General features: G+C 43.1%; 1 protein-coding gene across 1 annotated transcript in view; it reads right to left on the minus strand.

Moving 5' to 3' along the window:
- The window catches only part of Stk32b (serine/threonine kinase 32B), a 237,080-nt gene that overhangs the window by 203,163 nt on the left and 11,712 nt on the right, over positions 1-22,205 (minus strand). The gene's annotated exons all lie outside the window — the stretch shown is intronic.

Here is a 22,205-nt window from a genome sequence, read left to right on the forward strand (position 1 = left end):
GGCCATCTGGACAGAGGGGGTTTCCATGGACTGCAGGAAGAGGGACCTAATTAGGGTGAAGGTGAAGAGTTGAAGTATAAGCCAGGCAAGGCACAATGCTATATGCCTGTGAACCCAGCATCTGGAAAACTGAGGCAGGAATATTTCCATGAGTTCAAGGCTGCTCTGGGCTGTGTAGCAAATACCACAAAAGCAAAAGCCCCCTCCTCAAAGCCATTTTTGAAAGTTCAATTCAATACCTGCAGTAAAACTTTATGTACAATCCTCTAACAAGCTAAGGAACAGCAAACCTAACTTAAACAAATATTCAAAGTATTACAGAATTCTCTTTCCTGGCCAGAAAGTAGTGAGTCCAACACTGACAAAGAAAATAAAAGACCAGGTACCTTATGATCCCATAATGGTGGCCATGTAACCATGGCAAAGATCCACATAGAGTTAGTTTATCATCATTACCATCTTGCAACCTGTAATCACCCTGAATACAGCTCTTCAGCTTAAAACATGGCATCCACAGTGTTAGCTAGGAAGATGCAAAACACTTGTGATGTCACCACAGACCGTCATCACAAATATGCAGCACTTAATAATCAACAAAACCCAACATGAGCAGAGAGGCTTGTCAGAAATCCAGAGTAGTAGTGTAACCCCTGAGATTTGAAAAGGGATTTATACCCATTACTTCCATCCTGGAGATAAGAAAATGATTCTGAATTCAGAGTTTAAAAAAGTCAGAAACAAGGGTAATCAATTTGGCCTCATTTATAAGAAAAAAATGGAATACTATAAAGTTCTCAAAGAGGGGACAAGGTAAGAAAATTACAGTGTTTGCTTTCAGTGTGATAGAAGTCCATTGTTACACAATAAGGTTATGCACCACTGTATACTGTATACACTGGACTTTTTGTTCCTCTTATCTTCCTCCCCCATAGCTGCACAACACAGTCCTGTGGATACCAGTACCTTATGACTCCTTGACTCTGGTCTGCCCAACCATGTGACTTCTTGATACAAAACCATGTGACTTCAGCTGGATACAAGGAAAATGTAAGTGTCCACAGGGGATATCAAGAACCTTACATGCTTAATAGAAAAATGGATGAGAGTTTACAATGTTCACAGAGGTCATATGAAAATGAGAGTGAAAGTTATGGCATCTGGGATTAGAGCGTGGTCATGAACATGACCCTCACATTCCATTTCTAGTCTATTACATGATTAGAACAGAAAAGAAACTGAACACTCTGGCTCTCTAGAAAGATCACATTGTGTTACAGTTTCTATACTTGTGCAGGGGTAAGAACCAGGCTCCAGGAGTGATGGGCATTCTTAAGTATAAAAAGCAAATCCAACAGAAGTCCATCCTTAGAGGATCTGCTACTGTGACTTTGCTGGAACAGCATATTTCTTGACTGCATTGTAGAACATATCCCTACACCGACGGTTAAGTGTAGAACAGTGTATATCTTAACTGCATTGTAGAGTATATCTATCCCTACACCCACAGATAAATGCAGCCCTCACCCCACATCAAAGAAGCTTCTCTTTACAGCAGACAAAGGCCATTCATTACAGAAAACTACAACCCATCACAACGTAGAGACCATGGAGTGCTCAGCCCCAACAGATACATCTACAATATAGCTCCTGCACCTAAGGCTCAAGGAACATCATGGAAAGATTGGAAAAGCCAGAGGAACAGGAAGTGTGATGTGAGGTTTTGTTTCCCAGAAATGACAGGGAAGCTACACCCAGTGTACCTCAATAAGACCTGAACAATGCAAAATAGCGGCCAGTCAGCTATTTTCCCACTAGAACAAAACTCAACACTGGCTATGGGAATGCGACCATCAAAAAAAGGATCACGTGACAGCAGAAGCAACAATGTCTGAAGTTAAAAGTTCGTTGACTGGAGTGTTACAGTACCCATAAAAACATTCTAAGATGACATACACCTGCTGATACTTGGGTGCCAGCTATCTTCACTGCTTTCCATGTGGCATCAACAATGCTCCAGCTGCAGTGGCTAGCATGCAAAGAAATCCCTCCAGCTGTGGAGAACCAATGTACTATGGGGGAGATGAGGACTGCATAGACCAGCTCAACATGGCAAGGGTATCTGGATCAGCAGAGTCATGGGGCATCTTCAAGGAAAACTAAACACAGTGGACAAAGGGACAAGACATTTCAGGAGAGAGATGGAAATTTACAGAAGTGAAAAATCTAGAGTGGAAAGATATGAAATCTTCTATCTTATACTTTGATGGGTAGAAAGCAACTAAAAGACAGGATCTGTGAACTTGAAGACAGTTCGATAGCAATGTTTATAAAACTAAACAGAGTAAGAGACTGTCTCTCTTCCTTCCTTCCCCCCTCCTTCTCCCCTTATCTCCCTCCCCCTCCCCTTCCCTCCTTCCTTTCCCTCCTCCTTCCTCTCCCTCTCTCTCTCACACACAACACATATACAGCATCTGCAAAACACTTTCCAGTGTGCTGATACATGTGTCACACACACAAGGAAGAGAAAGGAGATAAAAGTGAGTATGAGCCGGGCAGTGGTGGCGCACACCTGTAATCCTAGCACTCAGGAGATAGAGGCAGGTGGATCTCTGTGAGTTCGAGGCCAGCCTGGTCTACAGAGCAAGATCCAGAAAAGGCGCAAAGCTACACAGAGAAACCCTGCCTTGAAAAAAAACCAAAAAAAAAAAAAAAAAAAAAAGTGAGTATGAAACAAAACAGAAAAAACAATCAACCAAAAATTTTCCAAATTTGATTTAAAACACCAATCCACAGCAGAATAAGTCCTCCAAACCATACATGGTAAAATCAAAGGAGTCAAGCACATCTCCACACATTACACACAAATGGATAAAAGCCAATGTCAAAGAGAATATCTGGAAGCAGCTGGGGTGGAATATGTGCTCTCAGAGAACAAGGCAGTTGGAATGACAGGGGCTTCTTTTCAGAAAGAGCAAAGAATGGGGTCTTTTCTCGTTTATTTTACTTTTATGTGTGTGGGTGTTTTTCCTGCATGTGTATCTGTGCACCACATGTGTGTCTGGTTCCCACAGAGGCCAGAAGTGGGCGTTGGATCCCCTGGAACTGGAGTTAATTGACAGTTGTGAGCTGACATGTGGGTGTTGGTGCTTGAACCTGGGTCCTCTGCAAGAGCAGCCAGTGCTCTTAAATCCTGAGCCATGTCTCCAGTCCCAGAATGGGGTATAGGCAGACATTTCTTTCCCACCTGCCAGTGAGAAATAACTGACACAGAGACTCAATATTATAAATGCTCAGCAGATAGCTCGGGCTTATTACTAACTAGCTCTTACAACTTAAATGAACCCATTTCTGTTAATCTATGTATTGCCACATGGCTTGTGGCTTTACCTGTCCTCCAGCATGTCTTGCTCCCTCTGTGTCTCCTGGTGACTCCCCTGACTCTGCTCTCCTTCCCAACCTCCTCTGTGTCTGGCTGTCCTGCCTATATACTTCTTGTCTAGCTGCCAGCCAGTCAGCATTTTATCAAACCAATCCAAGTGACAAATCTTCACAGTGTACAAAAGGATTATTCCACAGCATCTTTAAAGTGCTAAAAGAAACTTTCAGGTTTGCATTCTGCATCCAATTAAAATACTTTCAGAAAACAAAATCAACATGTCTGGAATGACAAGATCACTGCGCTCTTGATCTCACAGTGGCTGTGGTTGAGCTGTACAGGATCCAGCCAGTCAAGACCCCAGCATGATAGGGGCTGTGGACAATGAGACCCACACCACTGGGCCCCAATTTTTATGTGGTTGCTGGGGATCCAAACTGCCTTTCAGGTGCTTCACCAGCTGATCCACTGCTCAGCCCCAAATAGGAGTTTTGTAATACACAAGCATGTAAAAAATTAAGGTTGCCAGTTACAACTTTTCAGTTTGCAGGCTTTCATTTGAGCCTGATAAGCATTACAAAATCCAGGGGGAAGGGAGGCATGTTTACTAGAGAGATGGCTCAGCAGTTCAGAGTACTGCTGCTCTTCCAGAGGCCTGGCTTTTACTCCTAACCCTAAACCTAAACAAAGGGTAATTCACAATCATCTGTAACTCCAGTTCCATGGGGCCCAATGCCATTTTCTGGATTCCATGGGCACTATATTCACTTATTTCACAAACATACATGCAGATAACCACTCATACACATAAAGGGGTTTGGGTGGTTGTTTGTTTGTTTGTTTGTTTGTTTTTTAATGAAATATGAAAGCAGAATTGATAGCATGTAACATCCTCATGGGTTGTGGTGCAGATCACACCTTTCAGTCATCTCATGTCATCTGAGAACCTCCTGCTTTACAGACTTCAGCCATAAATTTATATCAGAGTCCAGCCTTGTTGATTACAGATATTTGCGTCCAGAAGGCTGGAGACCAGGAGAGCCTCCTGTAGGAGTCACGGAGGGAGGCAGAAGCCAAGACACAGAACAATTTCCTGCTACACAGAGAGCCTGATCAGTTCTTATTCAGTGACCCAGGGGGAAATAATGGTGAATTGCTGTTTCGATTCTCGCCTTACCCTTCCATCGCACAGGAAGTAAAGGAGCCGCTAAACTAGTACTTGTGTGAGATTGACAGCCACAATTGGGGATGCACTTCAGGAAGATGGGAGAAACAAAACAGCAAAGCAAATCTCTTTCACATGCAAATCCACAGAGAGCAAACTCAAGGCTCCAGCCAGGAAGGTGTGTTCTGGAAAACTTGCCTGATTTTCCTGAACACTGTCGAGTAATTATACTCCCGAGAGGGCATTTAAGAAGCCATGTTAGAGCTTATTAAAGATGGCACGAAGCAACTTTTCGATTTTGCTTGAAAAGTGTGCCTTAAAATAATTGCATTCTTAATGGAATTTATAAATATCATACACCACTAAAGTGATCAGTAGAGAAGAACTTGCTGGGTTTAATAATCTGTGCTGCTGCCTACGAGTGCAAACTTTCTGTGAAAATATACATCATATATGGGTGCCAAAAGAACTGGAATCCCAGCACGCAAAGGGCCGAGGCAGGAAGATTGTGAGTTTGAGACCAACCTGGACTATGTAGGGAGTTCCAGGCCAGCCTGAGCTCTAAGACCCTGCCTCAAAAGCAGGAGGAAAGGTGGAAGGATGGAAGGAGGGAGGGAGGAGGGAGGAAGAGAGGGAGGGAGATGGGAGAAAGACACCTGTTACAAGTATGAACATTTGCCGCGCAGATTCACCTTGGGTGTCAACATGACTGTATCTGGCATCAACTAAGAGACAAGCCATCAGGCACACCTGTGAGGGACTTTCTCAGCCAGGTTAACTGAAGTGTGGGTGGCACCTCCCTGGGGCAGCCCAGATGAAAGGAGGCCCAAAAGCTTAGTTCTTTCTACTTGCTTGCTTTCCATGTTTCTAGTAAGTTTATCTACGCTGCTGCTGCATTCGCTCTTCTCTCTTCTCAGAGTTTCCCTTCTTTGGGCTTCCGTTGTAGATTGAAAATGAGCAGCTTTCCAGGAATCCTCCAGGTTTTCAATACCAGGTTGGTCTGCTGAGATATCCAGCCTTGTAATGGAGTTCTCAGCCTCTCCAGTGGGCAGAGGGCCCTTGCTGGACAAACTGTATTATGTAAGCCAAGCTAATAACCTCATCCCACCCCACCCCCCCTTTAAGTGTCTGGGTTGTGTGTGTGTGCCTGCATTCATTTGCATTGATGGAGGCCAGAAGAAGGTTTTGGATCCCTTGGAGGTATAATTACAATTGTATGTGGGATGGTGGCTTGTTATGTGGGGAGTTGGTCTGAACTTGGTCCTCATGATTATGTATCAAGTGTTCCTAATAGGTAAGCCATCACTCCAGGCCCTCTTGGTTTGAACTCAGTCCTCATGATTATGTAGCAAGTGCTCCTAACAGGTAAGCCACCATTCCAGTCCCTCTTGATCTATATACATTCTATCCCTCATGATTATGTAGTAAGTCCTAATAGGTAAGCTATCACCCGAGCTCCTCTTGGTCTAGAAACATTCTATCAGTCAGTTCTTCTAGAGAACCCTGACTAATATCACTCAGAAAGATGGGCACCTATGACCCTCCTCCACTTCTTTCAGATTTTAATGTCTCTGGTCATTAGTTTCTTCCCATCAGCCCACGCTCCAGTCTGCAGCACTATGAATGCCTAGCAACAGCTCCCGGATTCAAACTATGGTATTGCTTCCTCTACCATGACAGCCAGCTGTGTGGGTGTACAGCTTGTGCAGCATCCATAGCTTGGCTTCCCACTCTACTGATGCTCTTACCTTTGAAATCGTGCTTGGAAAACATTGCCACAACACATGCTTGGGAGCCACCTAGGGTTGCAGTGGATCCCTGTGGGAATATGGGTGCATATGGTGCCTGAAATACAGAATTTTAAGGACTCCTCACAATATGTGCAGGTTTGGAAAAAAACCCAGAGGGGCTAAACAGGTAAGAAGGGCTAGTCTATGCATGGGTAATGGAGAGTGTCATTGCTAAAAGGTGCCTTCTAATTAAGCACTGGAAGAAGTATGGGCATTAGCTGGCATGGAATGGCCAAGGAACCCTATCACATCCTTTCTTGTATCTGTCTTTGGGTCTAGACCCTCATAGACTCATAGACTTGAATGTTTGGTTACTAGGAATGACACTATTTAGAAGGATTAGGAGATGTGGTCTTGTTGGGGTAGGTGTGGCCTTGTTGGAAGAAATGTGTCACTGGGGATGGGTTTCAGAAGCTCAAGCTAAGTCCAGAGACATTCTCTCTTCCTGATGCCTGTGGATCTGGATGTAGAACTCTCAGCAACTTCTCTAGCACCATAATTGACTGTATGCTGCCATGCTCCCTGCCATGATGACAAAAGACTTACCCTCTGAACATGTAAGCAAGTCAAATTAAATGCTTTCTTTATAAGAGTTGCCATGGTCATGGTGTCTATTCATAGCAACAGAACACTGGCTAAGACAATACCCAATGTCCAACTCTGACTTTTGTGCGCGCGCGCACACACACACACACACACACACACACACACCATGTACAGTGACTGGATATGATAATTAGGACAGATGATCCTACATTTAATTCACTCTTTTGCACTCATCTTGCTTTATCTTGCTTTCTATTTACAAAAGTCTCTGTCTTGGTTACTTTTCTATTGCTCTGATAAACACCACGACTAAAGGCCACTTAGAAAATGTTTTCTTTGGTGTGTGGTTGCAGAAGGTTAGAATCCATGATGGCAGAGTGAAAGAACAGCTGAGAGAGAGCTCACATCATAATCCACCACCACAAGGCAGAGAGAGACGTGCACAGAGACAGAGAGCATCTGGAGTCAAAGAAGTCTTCTAAAACCCTCAAAGCCCACCCCCAATGGCACACCTCCTCCAACAAGGCCACGCCTCCTAATCCTTCCCAAATACTTCCACTGGGGACCAAGTACTCAAACAGAGCCTATGGGGGCCATTCTCATTCAAACCAGCACAGTCTCCACCCACTTACGGTTGACAAAGAAAGTCCCATTGCAGAAAGCCCTACTGAAGTAATGTCCGTCAACACAAGGGCACGTGCCAAAGAATTGTGCAGGGAGCTCTTGGCTGTAGCAAAATCCCTTCAGCAGGTATATACATAATGCAAATGTGGAGAGTCTGGGGAGAGACGTGTGGGAAGGAAGAGTGTGCCAGGCATAGAGAAATAAGTAGATGGTGACACAGCTTTATCACCTGACACGGTGTGGTTAATATCTGTACCCCAGATCTCAATCAGCTGTCAGTCTGTCTTATCCATCATTCCAAACATCAGAGGCTGCCTGTGTTGCTAATTAGATATAAGTTATTTTTCTCACTCCCTGGATATCGCCTTTATTTTCCCCAAATATTTTAATAATACATATTAATTGTATATAAGGAAGGTTTATTGGGTTATGTTCTGTTACCCAAACATGGAGATAACACATTTTGATAGTACCCCCACTTTGGTTAACATCTCTTCCTCTCCTACTTCCTCTGGGCCCTTCCTATGCCTCTATTTTCAGGTCTTCTTTCCCTCTAGATTCCACATTCGAAATCACGAGAAATTAGTCTAAGTCCAACTTATTTGACATGATTAATGATACATTTCATGCATTTTCTGGAAAACAATATGATTTGTTCCTCTTTATGCCTTAATAACACTGTCCTGTGCGTGCATGGCGCCCTGCATTCTGCATGCGTTTACTGGCTGTCACAGACAGTGCTGTGATAAACATGAGCAGGTGTCTCTGCCGTACACTGACTTTGATTCCTCCAGGGACATACCTAGGAGTTGGATCTGGGTCATATGGGCTCCTATTTTTAGTTTTTTGAAGCTACGTACTGACTTCTGTAGTGGCTAGACTAATTTACGTTCTTACCAACACTGTATAAAGGTTTCTTATCTCCCTCATGCCGCAGCATTTGCTGGGGCATTGTTGTTGTTGTTGTTGTTGTTGTTGTTGTTGTTATTGGCAGCACTGGGGGCAGGGTGAATCCAGAAGCTTGTGCATGCTAGGCAATTTCTCTAACCTTAAGCTTCATCCCCAACCCAGTTAAAAATCCCAAAGACAATATAATACAGACTGTGTATGTGATTTCCATCTTTATGTGGCTTTTATTTATTTATTTATTTATTTATTTATTTATTTAACGTACATTGGGGTTTTGCCTGCATATGTGTCTGTATGAGGATGTCAGACACCCTGGAACTGGAGTTACAAACAGTTGTAAACTGCCATGTGGGTGCTGGGAATTGAGCCTGGGTCCTTTGGAAGAGCAGCCAGTGCTCTTAACAGAGTTGTCTACATGGAAGCCCTTCTGACTGGGACTGGCTGGAATTTCTATGTAGTCTTTATTTGCATTTCCCTGACAACTTTAACAATTAATCCTTGTTTTTCATGTGTTTATTGGCAGTTTGTGCTTAGCTTGGAAAGTATCTGTTTATGCTCATCTGCTCCTCTGCTGATTGTTTTCCAGGCTTTCTTGATGTTCAGGTTTTAGTTCTTTTTAACAGAACATTTTGTTACATCAATTTCACATCATCCAACTAAAGATACCTGATGGTGTTGGCCACTTCCCAGTTGGCAGGAGGATTTTCCAACGTTTCACAAACATTTTGCTGAAATATTTTTCTTGCTACACTTAGTTCCCCTTCGGCCTGAGAATTAGCTCCTGTATCTGGGCACCTTGCAATTGTTCATGCAGTAGCATGTGCATGCAGTAACATGTGCAGCAGCATGTGCACATAGTATCATGTGCATGCAATAACATATACATGTAGTAACGTGTGTGCAGTAACATGTGCATTCAATAGCATGTGCGTGGGCATGTGTATGAACATGTCACAGAACACCCTTGGCTGTCAGTCTTCCATACTTGAGACTAGGTCTTCATGTTGCAGCCTTGCTAGCCTGCAAACTTCTGGAAGGTCTTCCATGTCTGCCTTTCATCTCACATCGGAGTGCTGAGCTTACACAGGTGCATGCTATTCCCCTAGGCTCTGCCCGGGTGATGGGTCCTCCCACCTGCACACAAGCTCTTTACCCACTGGGCCAACTCTTAAGCCTTCTCCTAGTTCCCAAGTACCTGGTTCTGCTTTAGCCATGCCCAGCGTTTTGTTTCTCATCTGTTTGGAACAATGTCTACACTGCTACTTTGGAGATTTGATCAAGAACATCAAGAATTTTTGTGTAATCACAAGCTCCTACATAGAGTCCTACAAGGCCAGGAGTCTTTACCACACTCACATGGCAATGCTGAACTTGAGCTCTTTGTATTTTCTGGATATTTATTCTCTGTTAGGTGGATAACTGTGAAATTATTTGGCTTGACATTTGCTTTTCCAGACATTAACTCCTGTTTCCTTCCATATTCTGCTTACTAAGAACATAATTTTCCATGCACTCCCTCTGTCTCTAGGCCTCTGTCAGGGAGATATGTTTCTCAAAGGAGCAAACATTGGGATCTTGCTTTTTAATCCAGCCATCCTGTCTGTATCTTTTCATTTGGATGGTTAAGAGCATTTACATCCAGGGTCATAATGTTATTGTTTTTCTAATGCTTGATTCTTTTCTAATTCTCACTTGGTTATCTACGGAATTACTAAGATTTATTGGCATGTTCTTGGTGCTGTGTCTACCTCTTTCTTGTGTGTATGTCCAATTCCTTTCAATGCCTTCTTTAATGAGGGATAGTGAACATAAACTCCCTTAGCTTATATCTGTCCCAGAAGGTCTTTATTTCTCCTTTAACTCTAAAAGGTGACTCTGCTGGGTACAGGAATGACTCGGGGCAGCTGCCTTTCAAGGGCTGGAAACACACACTTCTAGGAGTGCCTGGCTGTTAAGTTTGGGCTGGGAACTTTGCTGCTGCGTCTGACGGCTTTGCCTTTGAAAGAGACTTCATGTTTTTCTCTCACAGCTTCCACTCTGTGCTGTGCTCTTGGAGTCTTAACTGTAATATGGTACAGAGCGGTCTTTTCTGGACACCTCTGGTTGGGGTTCTAAATGGCCCCTGTACCTGAATGTCTATATCATCTCCAAGATTGGGGAAATATTCCATTATTTCACCCAGGAGTATTTTTATGCCTTTAATTTTTGTCTCAATGCCTTTTTCTGCTCCCTAAATACCTAGGTTTAGTCTTTCAATCCCACCCGGGGGTCTTGTGTGCTTTGTTCATGGTTGTCCTTGCTTTATAGCTGTCTGAGTGTTACAATTCATCATCTGTGTCTTCAAACCCTGAGACTTCTTCCCTCTGCTTGGTCTAGTCTGTTGGTGAGACTCTTCACTGCTCTTTTTTGTATGACTCACTGGTTTGGTTTCCTTTCTGATGCTGTGATCTCATTAGGAGCAACTAAAGAGAGGAAGAGGCTTATTCTGGGTTACAGGTCACAGTCCAGGGCAGGAACTCAAGCTGGGACCTGAAGCAGACCGTGAGGAGCAAGTTGACAGCTCACCTGGGCTCATGCTTCATGATCTTTCTGATACAGAGCAAGACCACCTGCCTAGGGAATGGTGCTGCTCACAGTGGGATGAGCCTCCTGTATCAATTAACAATCAAGACAATTCCTTACAGACACGCCTATGGGCTGACCTCGTCACTCAGCTGGAACTCCCTTCTCAGATGACTGTACACTGTGTCAAGTTGTCAGCTAAAGCTAACTGGGACACTGGGCTTCTTATTTTCACTAGGATTTTGATTTCTCTTTGTTTCTCTTTTAAAAATCAATCCCCTTCCTATCCCAAATTTCCCATCACATCTTGTGCTATCTTCCTGAATGTGTTAAGATTTATTTTTGTGTGTGTACTTTTTAAAATTCATTGATGCTTGGAATCATTATTTTGAATTCTTATCTGGTAGTTTACTCCCTTCAGCATATTTGGAGTTGGTTGCAAGAGAATCATAAATGTCTGGAGAAGCCATGCTGCCTCACTTCTGCATTTCTATGTTAGACACGTATGTCTGTTGAAATTGATATTTCTGCCTTTTTATATGAGAGCCTTTTGGGGGAAGCAGCCGTCTCTTGATATTATCTCTAGAGTCAGTAGATTGTTGTAAAGTGTTGAATGTATTTCCAAACTGAGTCAATGGTTTTCTCTAAGTTCTTCATAGACAGCATTGAGCTTCAGAGCATCCTCCACATGCCGTGCCTCTCAGAAAAGCTGCTTTCTGGCTGTTTTTGTTGTTAAGCCATGGAGAAGCTAGAAAGTGCTGCTTGCTTCTAATTGGCTGTCCTAATTGCTCCCAAACTGTGTTTTAAATGCTTCTAGGCTTGGTTCCCTTTACCCTCTTTTCAAACCCTATTGGGCTATCTCCTTTATATTCAAAGAGGACACCTGTACCCTCTGACAGATGACATGGCTTTTACTTGCCTATTCTGACACATAGTGACAAAAATGTAAATGCGATGCAGCTACTTTCTAAGCTGATGAGACCCCTGGGAGAGTCTACAAGGCAGCGGAGCCTCTGGTCAGGGAGACATTAATTTTCAAAATAACTAGAACTGCAGCTGTGGTGGACAGGACATTGCAAAGAAGCCTGTGCTCACCTCAGAGAAAAGTTGCTGTGTACCTGCATTACCAGCTTGCAAAGTCTAGAATCACCAGGGACCTGGCTTCTGGGTATGTCTATGGGAGGTTATATTGATTGCGTTAATTGAGGCAGGAAGATCCACCCACTATGGGTGGCTCTATTCCCTAACCAGGGGATCCTGGGCTGAGTAGGAGTGGAGAAAGTGAGCTGAGCCCTAGTGAGCAGACATACACCCACTGCTGTCTTCTGACTGTGAATATAATGTGACCAGCTACTTCACATCCTGCTGCTGTGACTTCCCTGCCAAGATGCCCTGAAACCTGGAATGGTGAGCTAGAACAAATCCTTTTTCCCGGAAGTTGTGTTTGAGCATCTTATCACAGTAACAGAAAAAGAAACCAACACAGCTGCCATGTGCCAGAGTTTGGGCAAGGAATTTTAAGTGCAGCTACTAATTTAACTCAGTAAAGATGAACTGAGAGAGATAAGCAGGTTCTGGACCACCAAGAACCTACTACAGTTCTAATCTTTACCTAGTAGGCCAGCAAGGGCCGCTGAAGGGTGTTAAGCCAGGACGTGTCATCATCATGGCTGTGAATTAGCTATGCTGGCTGTTCTTGATGGAAGCTGTCCCCTCAAGTACAAATGTCTGGGAGAGGGAGGTCCCTAGAGTCCAAATGATGTGCGATATTTGAACCAGCATGTTATGCTGGCTAGTTTTATGTCAGCTTGACACAGGTTAGAATCATTTGGGACGAGGGGGCTGTAATTGAGAAAATGCTCCCCTATAATGACCTGTGGGCACAGCTGGGGAGCACCAGCCCAGAGGTGCAATACCCACAGTGAGCTGAATGAAGAAAACACACCACGGACCATAAGGAAAGTTCAGGAAGTACAGCCACCTTAAAATGAAGACATTGGAGTGCCTGGGTTATAGTCAGAGAGGCAACTGCACTTGGGTCCCACCGCTGGACACAGGCCACCCCGGGAGGACCTGGCCAACTTGGCCCCAGTTGCCTGCCAATTGGCGGGCCCTGATGGAAGGCTCCCCTTTTCCAAGATTGCAGGCAGACACTGCAGTCTCCACACCCTGCCCCCACACCCATTTGCCCGAGACCCCAGCCACTTCCTGAGACTCAGAGACCAGCCCCCAGCTTCCATCCTGCCCTGGAACTCCCATCTGGACCAGAAACCAGAGGAACTCCCACCTGGACAAGAGGAGCTCCCATCTGGACAAAATAAGGAGACATCAGGGACTTCCTGAGACTCAGAGTCCAGCCCCCCAGCTCCTATCCAGCCAGCACTCTCATCTGGACCAGCACTCCGATCTGGCCCAGAGCTTCCATCTGGACCAGAGAGAGGCTCCCTAAATCTGTCAACTCTCTCTGGACCAAGAACACTGATAAGACCAAGAATGAACACAAGAGGAGATGGGCAGACGTCAAGGCAGAAGTACAAACAACAAAATAAAGAGCAATACAGCATCACCAGAACCTAGCCCTTCTCCAACAGCTAGACCTGATCATCACGGAATGGAAGAAGAAGAAGAAGAAGAAGAAGAAGAAGAAGAAGAAGAAGAAGAAGAAGAAGAAGAAGAAGAAGAAGAAGAAGAAGAAGAAAACAACCTTATAAGTAACATCATGGAGAGGCTAGAGCCTTATATAGAAGAAATCAAAAATAAAGTAGAGGAACATACAAACAAAAAAAAATGGGAAGAATGCTATAGAAAACTAGAGGAAAGGACAATTAAAGCAGAAGAAAACAATAAATCCTTGAATGAAAATCATGAAAAAGCAAGGGAGACAATCCAAGACCTGAAGAGGGAAATAGAAAAAATGAAGAAGACACTAGCAGAAGAAATGTTGGAAATAGAAAATCTGAGTAAACAAACAGGAACTTCAGAGGCAAGTATAACCAACAGAATGCAAGAGATGGAAGAGAGGATCTCTGCTGTTGAAGATACAGTAGAAAAAATAGATTCATCAGTCAAAGAAAACACTAAAACCAACAAAGTCATGACCCAAAATGTTCAAGAAATTTGGGACACCATGAAAAGACCAAACCTATGAATAATAGGGATAGAGGAAGGAGAAGAATACCAACTCAAAGGCACAGAAAATATATTTAACAAGATCATAGAAGAAAACTTTCCCAACTTAAAGAAGGAAATGCCTATGAAGATACAAGAAGCCTATAGAACACCAAACAGACTAGACCCCCAAAAAGAGTCCCCTCGGCACATAATAATTAAACAACTAAATGTACAGAATAAAGAAAGAATATTAAGGGCAGCAAAGGAAAAAGGCCAAGTGACTTATAAAGGCAAACTGATCAGAATAACACCCGATTTCTCAATGGAGACTTTGAAAGCCAGAAGGACCTGGACAGATGTAATGCAGACACTAAGAGACCATGGATGCCAGCCTAGACTAATATACCCAACAAAACTTTCAATCATCATAGATGGAGTGAACAAGACCTTCCAAGACAAAACCAGATTTAAACAATACTTATCCACAAACCCAGCCCTACAGAAAGCACTGGAAGGAAAATTCCAACCTAAGGAAGGCAGATACACCCATGAAAACACAGGCAATAGATAACACCACAGCAGTAAGCCTCAAAGAAGAGAAGTACACACACACTACCACCAAAAAATAAAAATAACAACAGGGGCAATCACTGGTCATTAATATCCCTTAATATCAATGGACTTAATTCACCTATAAAAAGACACAGACTAACAGAATGGATACGAAAACAGGACCCATCTTTCTGCTGCATATAAGAAACACACTTCAAATTCAAAGACAGACACCTCCTAAGAATATAAGGCTGGGAAAAGACTTTCCAATCAAATGGTCTTAAGAAGCAAGCTGGTGTAGCCATCCTAATATCCAGCAAAATAGACTTCAAACTAAAATCAATCAAAAGAGATGATGAAGGACATTACATACTCATTGCAGGAAAGATCCACCAAGATGAAGTTTCAATTCTGAACATTTATGCCCCAAACACAAGGGCACCCACATATGTAAAAGAAACATTACTAAAGATTAAATCACATATAAAACCCCACACATTAATAGTGGGAGACTTCAACACCCCACTTTCACCTCTGGACAGATCGGCCAAATTGAAACTTAACAGAGACATAATGGACCTAACTGATGTTATGGCACAAAAGGACTTAATCAATATCTACAGAACATTCCACCCAAACAAAAAAGAATATACCTTCTTCTCAGCATCCCATGGAACCTTCTCTAAAATTGACCACATACTTGGCCACAAAGCAAATCTCAACAGATACAAAACAATTGGAATAACCCACTGTGTTCTATAAGACCACCATGGTTTAAAGTTAGATTTCAACAACAAAGAAAAACTACAGAAATCCTACAATTTCATGGAAACTGAACAATGCTCAACTGAATCACCAATGGGTTAAGGAAGAAATAAAGAAATTAAAGACTTCCTAGAGATCAATGAAAATGAATACACCACATACCCAAACTTAAGGGATACTATGAAAGCAGTGCTAAGAGGGAAATTCATAGCACTGAATGCCCACATAAAGAAGCTGGAGAAATCTCACACTAGTGACTTGACAGCACACCTGAAAGCCCTTGAACAGGAAGAAGTAAAGTCTCCCAGGAGGAACAGACGCCAGGAAATTATCAAATTGAGAGCTGAAATCAATAAAATAGAAATAAAGAGAACAATACAAAGGATTAATGAAACAAAGAGTTGGTTCTTTGAGAAGATCACCAAGATAGACAAGCCCTTATCCAAACTAACCAAAAGACAGAGGGAGAGCATCCAAATTAACAAAATCAGAAATGAAAAGGGGGACATAACAATAGACAATGAGGAAATCCAGAGAATTATCAGGTCATACTTCAAAAACCTCTACTCCACAAAACTGGAAAATCTAAAAGAAATGGATAATTTTCTGGATAGGTACTACATACCTAAGTTAAATCAAGAGCAGATAAACCATTTAAATAGTCCAATAACCCCTAAGGAAATAGAATCAGTCATTAAAAGTCTCCCAACCAAAAAAGCCCTGGACCTGATGGTTTCACTGCAGAATTCTACCAGATCTTCAAAGAAGACTTAATACCAATACTCTTTAAATTGTTCCACACAATAAAAGAAGAAGGCATATTACCAAACTCCTTCTATGAGGCTACCATTACCCTGATTCCCAAATCAAACAAAGATGCAACAAAGAAAGAGAACTACAGACCGATCTCCCTCATGAATATTGATGCAAAAAGTACTCAATAAAATTCTTGCAAACAGACTCCAAGAACACATCAAAACAATTATCCACCATGATCAAGTAGGCTTCTTCCCAGGGATGCAAGGGTGGTTCAACATATGAAAGTCCGTCAATGTAATACACCATATAAACAAACTCAAAGAAAAAAACAACATGATCATCTCACTAGATGCAGAAAAGGCATTTGACAAAATCCAACACCCCTTCATGATAAAGGTCTTGGAGCGATCAGGAATACAGGGAACATACCTAAACATAATAAAGGCAATCTACAGCAAGCCAACAGCCAACATCAAATTAAATGGAGAGAAACTCAAAGCAATACCACTAAAATCAGGAACAAGGCAAGGCTGTCCCCTCTCCCCCTACTTATTCAATATAGTACTTGAAGTTCTAGCCAGAGCTATAAGACAACAAAGAGATTAAGGGGATACAAATTGGAAAGGAAGAAGTCAAGCTCTCCCTATTTGCAGATGACATGTTAGTATAAGTGAGTGACCCCAAAAATTCAACCAAGGAACTGATACAGCTAATAAAAACCTTCAGCAACATAGCAGGATACAAGATCAACTCAAAAAAAATCAGAAGCCCTTCTATATACAGTAGACAAACAGGCTGAGAAGGAAATCAGAGATACATCACCCTTTACAATAGCCACAAATGTTATAAAATACCTTGGGGTTACTCTAACTAAGCATGTGAAGGACCTATATGACAAGAACTTTAAGTCCCTGAAAAAAGAAATTGAAGAAGATGTCAGAAAATGGAAAGATCTCCCATGCTCATGGACAGGCAGGATTAACATAGTAAGAATGGTGATCTTACCAAAAGCAATCTACAGATTCAATGCAATTCCCATCAAATTACCAACACAATTCTTCACAGATCTGGAAAGAATAATACTCAACTTCATATGGAAAAACAAAAAACCCAGGATAGCCAAAAGAATCCTGTACTATAAAACAACCTCTGGAGGCATCACAATCCCCGACCTCAAGCTCTACTATAGAGCTACTGTAATAAAAACAGCTTGGTACTGGCATAAAAACTGACATGTGGACCAATGGAATTGAATTGAAGACCCTGACATTAACCCGCACACCTATGAACATATAATTTTTGACAAAGAAGCCAAAAATGTACAATGGAAAAAAGAAAGCATCTTCAACAAATGGCGCTGGCATAACTGGATGTCAATGTGTAGAAGACTGCAAATAGATCCATATCTGTCACCGTGCACAAAACTTAAATCCAAGTGGATCAAAGACCTCAACATAAATCCAGCTACTCTGAACCTGATAGTAGTGAAACTAGGAAGTACTCTTGAACGCATTGACACCGGACATCACTTTCTAAATATAACACCAGTAGCACAGACACTGAGAGAAACAATCAATCAATGGGACCTGTTGAAACTGAGAAGCTTTTGTAGAGCAAAGGACATGGTCAACAAGACAAAGCGACAGCCTACAGAATGGGAAAAGGTCTTCACCAACCCCACATCACACAGAGGGCTGATATCCAGAATATATAAAGAATTTAAGAAATTAGACATCAAAATGCCCAACAGTCCAATTAAGAAATGGGCTATAGAACTAAACAGAGAATTCTCCACAGAGGAAGTTCAAATGGCTGAAAGACATTTAAGGAATTGCTCAACATCCCCAATTATCCAGGAAATGCAAATCAAAACGACTCTGAGATACCACCTTACACCTGTCAGAATGGCTAAGATCAAAAGCACAGAAGACAGCGTATGCTGGAGAGGATGTGGAGCAAGGGGACCTCTCTCCTCCACTGCTGGTGGGAATGCAAGCTTGTACAGCCACTTTGGAAATCAATATGGTGCTTCCTTAGAAAATTGGGAATCCATCTCCCCCAAGACCCAGCTATAGCACTCTTGGGCATATACCCAAGGTATGCTCAATCATACCACAAGGGCATTTGCTCAGCTATATTCATATCAGCTTTGTTTGTAATAGCCAGAACCTGGAAACAACCTAGATGCCCTTCAACTGAAGAATGGACAAAGAAAATATGGTACATATACACAATGGAGTACTACTCAGCAGAGAAAAACAATGACATCATGAGGTTTGCAGGCAAATGGATAGATCTAGAAAAAATCATCCTGAGTGAGGTAACCCAGACTCAGAAGGACAAACACGGTATGTACTCACTCATAGGAGGATACTAGATGTAAAACAAAGATGACTAGACTGCTACACAACTCCAGGGAGGCTACCTAGAAAACAGGACCCTAGGAAAGACCCAAGGATCACCCAATGACAGAGAAATGGATGAGATCTACATGAACAACCTAGATGACAGTGGGAGTAATGAAGGGCAAGATTTGAGGGAAAGAAAGCTTAGAGGATCAGGAGATCCCAGCTGGATCAAGAACAGAAAGGGAGAATGAGGAATAACAGACCATGATAAATGAAGACCACATGAGACCAGGAATAGGCAGAGTGCTCGAGAGGTCCCCAGAAATCCACAATGATATATCCTCTGTAGTCTGCTGGCAATGGTCGAGAGAAAGCCTGATCTGACCTAGTCTGGTGATCAGATGGCCAAACACCCTAACAGTTGTCTTGGAACTCTCATCCAGTAACTGGTGGAAGTGGACACAGAGATCCTCAGCCAGGCCCCAGGTAGAGCTCCAGGTGTCCAACTGTCGAGAAAGAGGAGGGTCTGCAAGAGCATGAATTGTTGAATCCAAGATTGCAAAAAGCACAGGGACAAATAGCCAAACGAATAGAAGCACATGAATTATGAACCAAAGGCTGTGGAGCCCCCAGCTGGATCAGGCCCTCTGGATAAGTGAGACCATTAAATAGCTTGATCTGTTTGGGAGGCATCCAGTCTGTGGGACCAGGATCTGTCCTTAGTGCATGAGCTGGCTGTTTGAAACCTTGGGCTTACACATGAACACTTTGCTCAGTCTGGAAGGAGGTGACAGGACCTGCCTGTACTGAATCTACTAGGTTTAAATGAATCCCCAGGGGTGCCTTGATCCTGGAGGACATGGGAATGGAGGGGAGGGGCTGGGGGGAAGGTGGGGGTGGGTGCGGGAGGGGGGAGGACAGGGGAACCCATGGCTGATGTATAAAATTTAAAACACATAATAATAAAGAAAAAATTATTTTTTAAAAAAAATGAAGACATCATGAAGGATTAGAAAGACTAGAACAAGGCAGAGAACATATGTGCATCCTGCAGCTGACAAGGAGGCACCAGGTAGGATCGCAGAGACCCTCGCAAATAAAAGCATCTACTTCCACCAGAAAAAAACAGTAAGAAGCTGTGAAATGGTCCTTTGCAGAAGCAGAAAGACAACTAGGAACTAAATTAATGAAGCAACCTGAGGTTGCTTAATGAGAGAACATATTTGAAACTGCAATGACATGCAAGTGTGTGCTCAGCCAACTGACAAAGAGCAAGAGTCAGTAACACAGAATGCTGGCAAATCCAAGGAGGCAGGCTGCCCTGTGTGGTAGCCATGAGTCATACAGTTCAAGTTGACTGGGTCTTGCAGTGTAGACCAGGCTGCCCTCAAATTAAAAAGCTTCCTGCATTTGACTCCAAAGTAGTTGGGCTACAAGTATAGCTTAGTCACTGTTCCATTGCTGTGAAAAGAATCCAGGACAAAGTCAACTCTTACAAAAGAAAGAATTTAATTGGGGGCTTGCCTACAGTTTCCTAAAGTTAATCCATCATCATCACTGTGGAGAGCATGGTGGCACACGGGCGGATATGGTGCTGGAGAAGTAGTTGAGAGTTCCACATCCTGATCTGCAGGCAGCAGGAAGAGAGCCTGTCCCTGGTGTGGGCTTTTGAAGCCTCAAAGCTCACTCCCAGGGACACACTTCCTCCAACAAGGCCACACCTCCTAATCCTTCTAATTCTTTCAGGTAGTCCCACTCCCTGATGACTAAGCATTCAAATATATGAGCCAGTGGGGGCCATTCTTATTCAAACCACCACAAGGTATACATCACCAAGCATGGAATATGTCCCTCATAGCTTTCAGGCACTTTGACCGTTTAGCTCAGGTTGAGATGTGCCCTAAATGGATAATGCACATATAACCACAAAAGCTTAGTGTTGATGGGCGGTGGTGATATTTGAGTAGATTTGGTTAAACAGATTGATAAAGTCATGCAGCGGTGGAAGCAGAAAGAAACAGGAGAGACTAACAGAAAATGGTAAACCACATGAGGCTAGTACGTGTTGACTGAACCCTGTGTGTACGGCCCAGTGCGCCTGTGGAGGCTGGGGAATGACTGTGCTTGGCTTCCTGGAATATGCAGTGATAGATCACTCTGGAAAGTGTTTGTTGCAGTCTTAGGAAACTGTACATGTACCTACTCTCCAGCAAGCCCAGCAGTTCTCCTTCAGTGCACATCACTGAAAAGTCCTTGTACATGTACATCAGGAGGAACAGGCAAAATCATGGCCAGCAGAACTTGTCATTGTTCCCAAAAACTAGACACAGTGCAAAGATCTAGAACCATGGGCAAAAGGCACATGAATGATGGTGTAGTCACACAATGGAACACTATATAGCAACAAAAATGAACCGACTCCTGGTAGCCACAGCCTCATGGGTGAATCTTAAAGACTCAGCCTCCAATGGGAGCAGCAAGCCACAAAAGAATGCCTAAAACATGTGACCATTTTTATGATTCCCAAACACAATACAAACTAAACACTATTGTCTAGGGACAGGAACATTTGGAAAGGGGACTGGGCATGCTCTCTTTCTTCTGGGTGGTGGTCAGTTCCAGGGTGATTTAATTTTGTGTCCCAGAAAAAAAAGTCACTGCTATCTGCTGTTTTGAAGAACCAGCAGGTCATGACAGTACTTGTGAAAGCTGTTTCATCGGGGAATGGCAGAGCTCAAGATGCAGGAGTTTGAGGAGTGCCACAGAGAGGCTGAGAACACAGCAGAGAGAGGAAGAGAGGCAGTAGGTGATGCTGTGGATGTAAGGAAAGCTAGGGTGGGAGAAGCTTGGGAGGTATAGGTTTCTGTCTGCCCGCTGCTCTTACATACTGACAAACACCAAGGAGGAGAGTGGCTTCCGGTGGTTGGTAAATATGTTTCTGTCTGCCAACAGCTCTTACATACTGACACAAGCAAACACAGAGGAGGAGAGTGGCTTCTGGTGGTTGTCCTAAGCGAGGCTATAATGAGTACACCATGATTCAGGTCAGATGTGCAAGAGAAAGGCCGGTTCAAAGGAGTGGACCCAACACTAAGGGCTTCTCCTCAAAGAGTGCTGTCAAATCTGAAATGAAATTCCAAGAGGCTGAGAAGCCACCAGAGCTGGAAGCCCTCAGAGGCTATGGGGAGAGGGGACAGAGGGAGCAACACTAAAAGTAAGAGTCTACCAATAAGGAGGCTTGCCCAACACCCCAGGCATCTCTCAAGGATAGATAGCAAGAGCTACATCCAGGAACAAGAGTGAAAGGCAGCAAGACTGTCCTCACAGGATTTTAACCCCCTCCCCCATACTCTGTGAAGATTCAGATGAAACATGACTGCTGTGAAGGGAAACATTTCCTGAAGCATTATGTTTATCTCTGTAACTTTCCAGGGAACTTATAGACTGATATGTGTAGTTACACACTATATTACAGATCAGTATATGCTACTGTGTGGAAAGTGTCAATCATACAAAAGGAAAGACAAAATCAGGAAACAGACATGGTGTTAAAAAAAATTAAAAAGAAAGAAAGGGAAAAGAAAAGAAAAAAATCCCAACTGGTGTGCTGAAGAAGCTGCAAGGTGAATGTAGAGAATTGTGCGCCACTGAAGAGATGGGCTCAGCACTTCCAGCGCTGGAAACACAACAGTTGATGT

Source organism: Onychomys torridus, chromosome 10 (assembly GCF_903995425.1).
Source record: "Onychomys torridus chromosome 10, mOncTor1.1, whole genome shotgun sequence".
Lineage (NCBI taxonomy): Eukaryota > Metazoa > Chordata > Mammalia > Rodentia > Cricetidae > Onychomys > Onychomys torridus.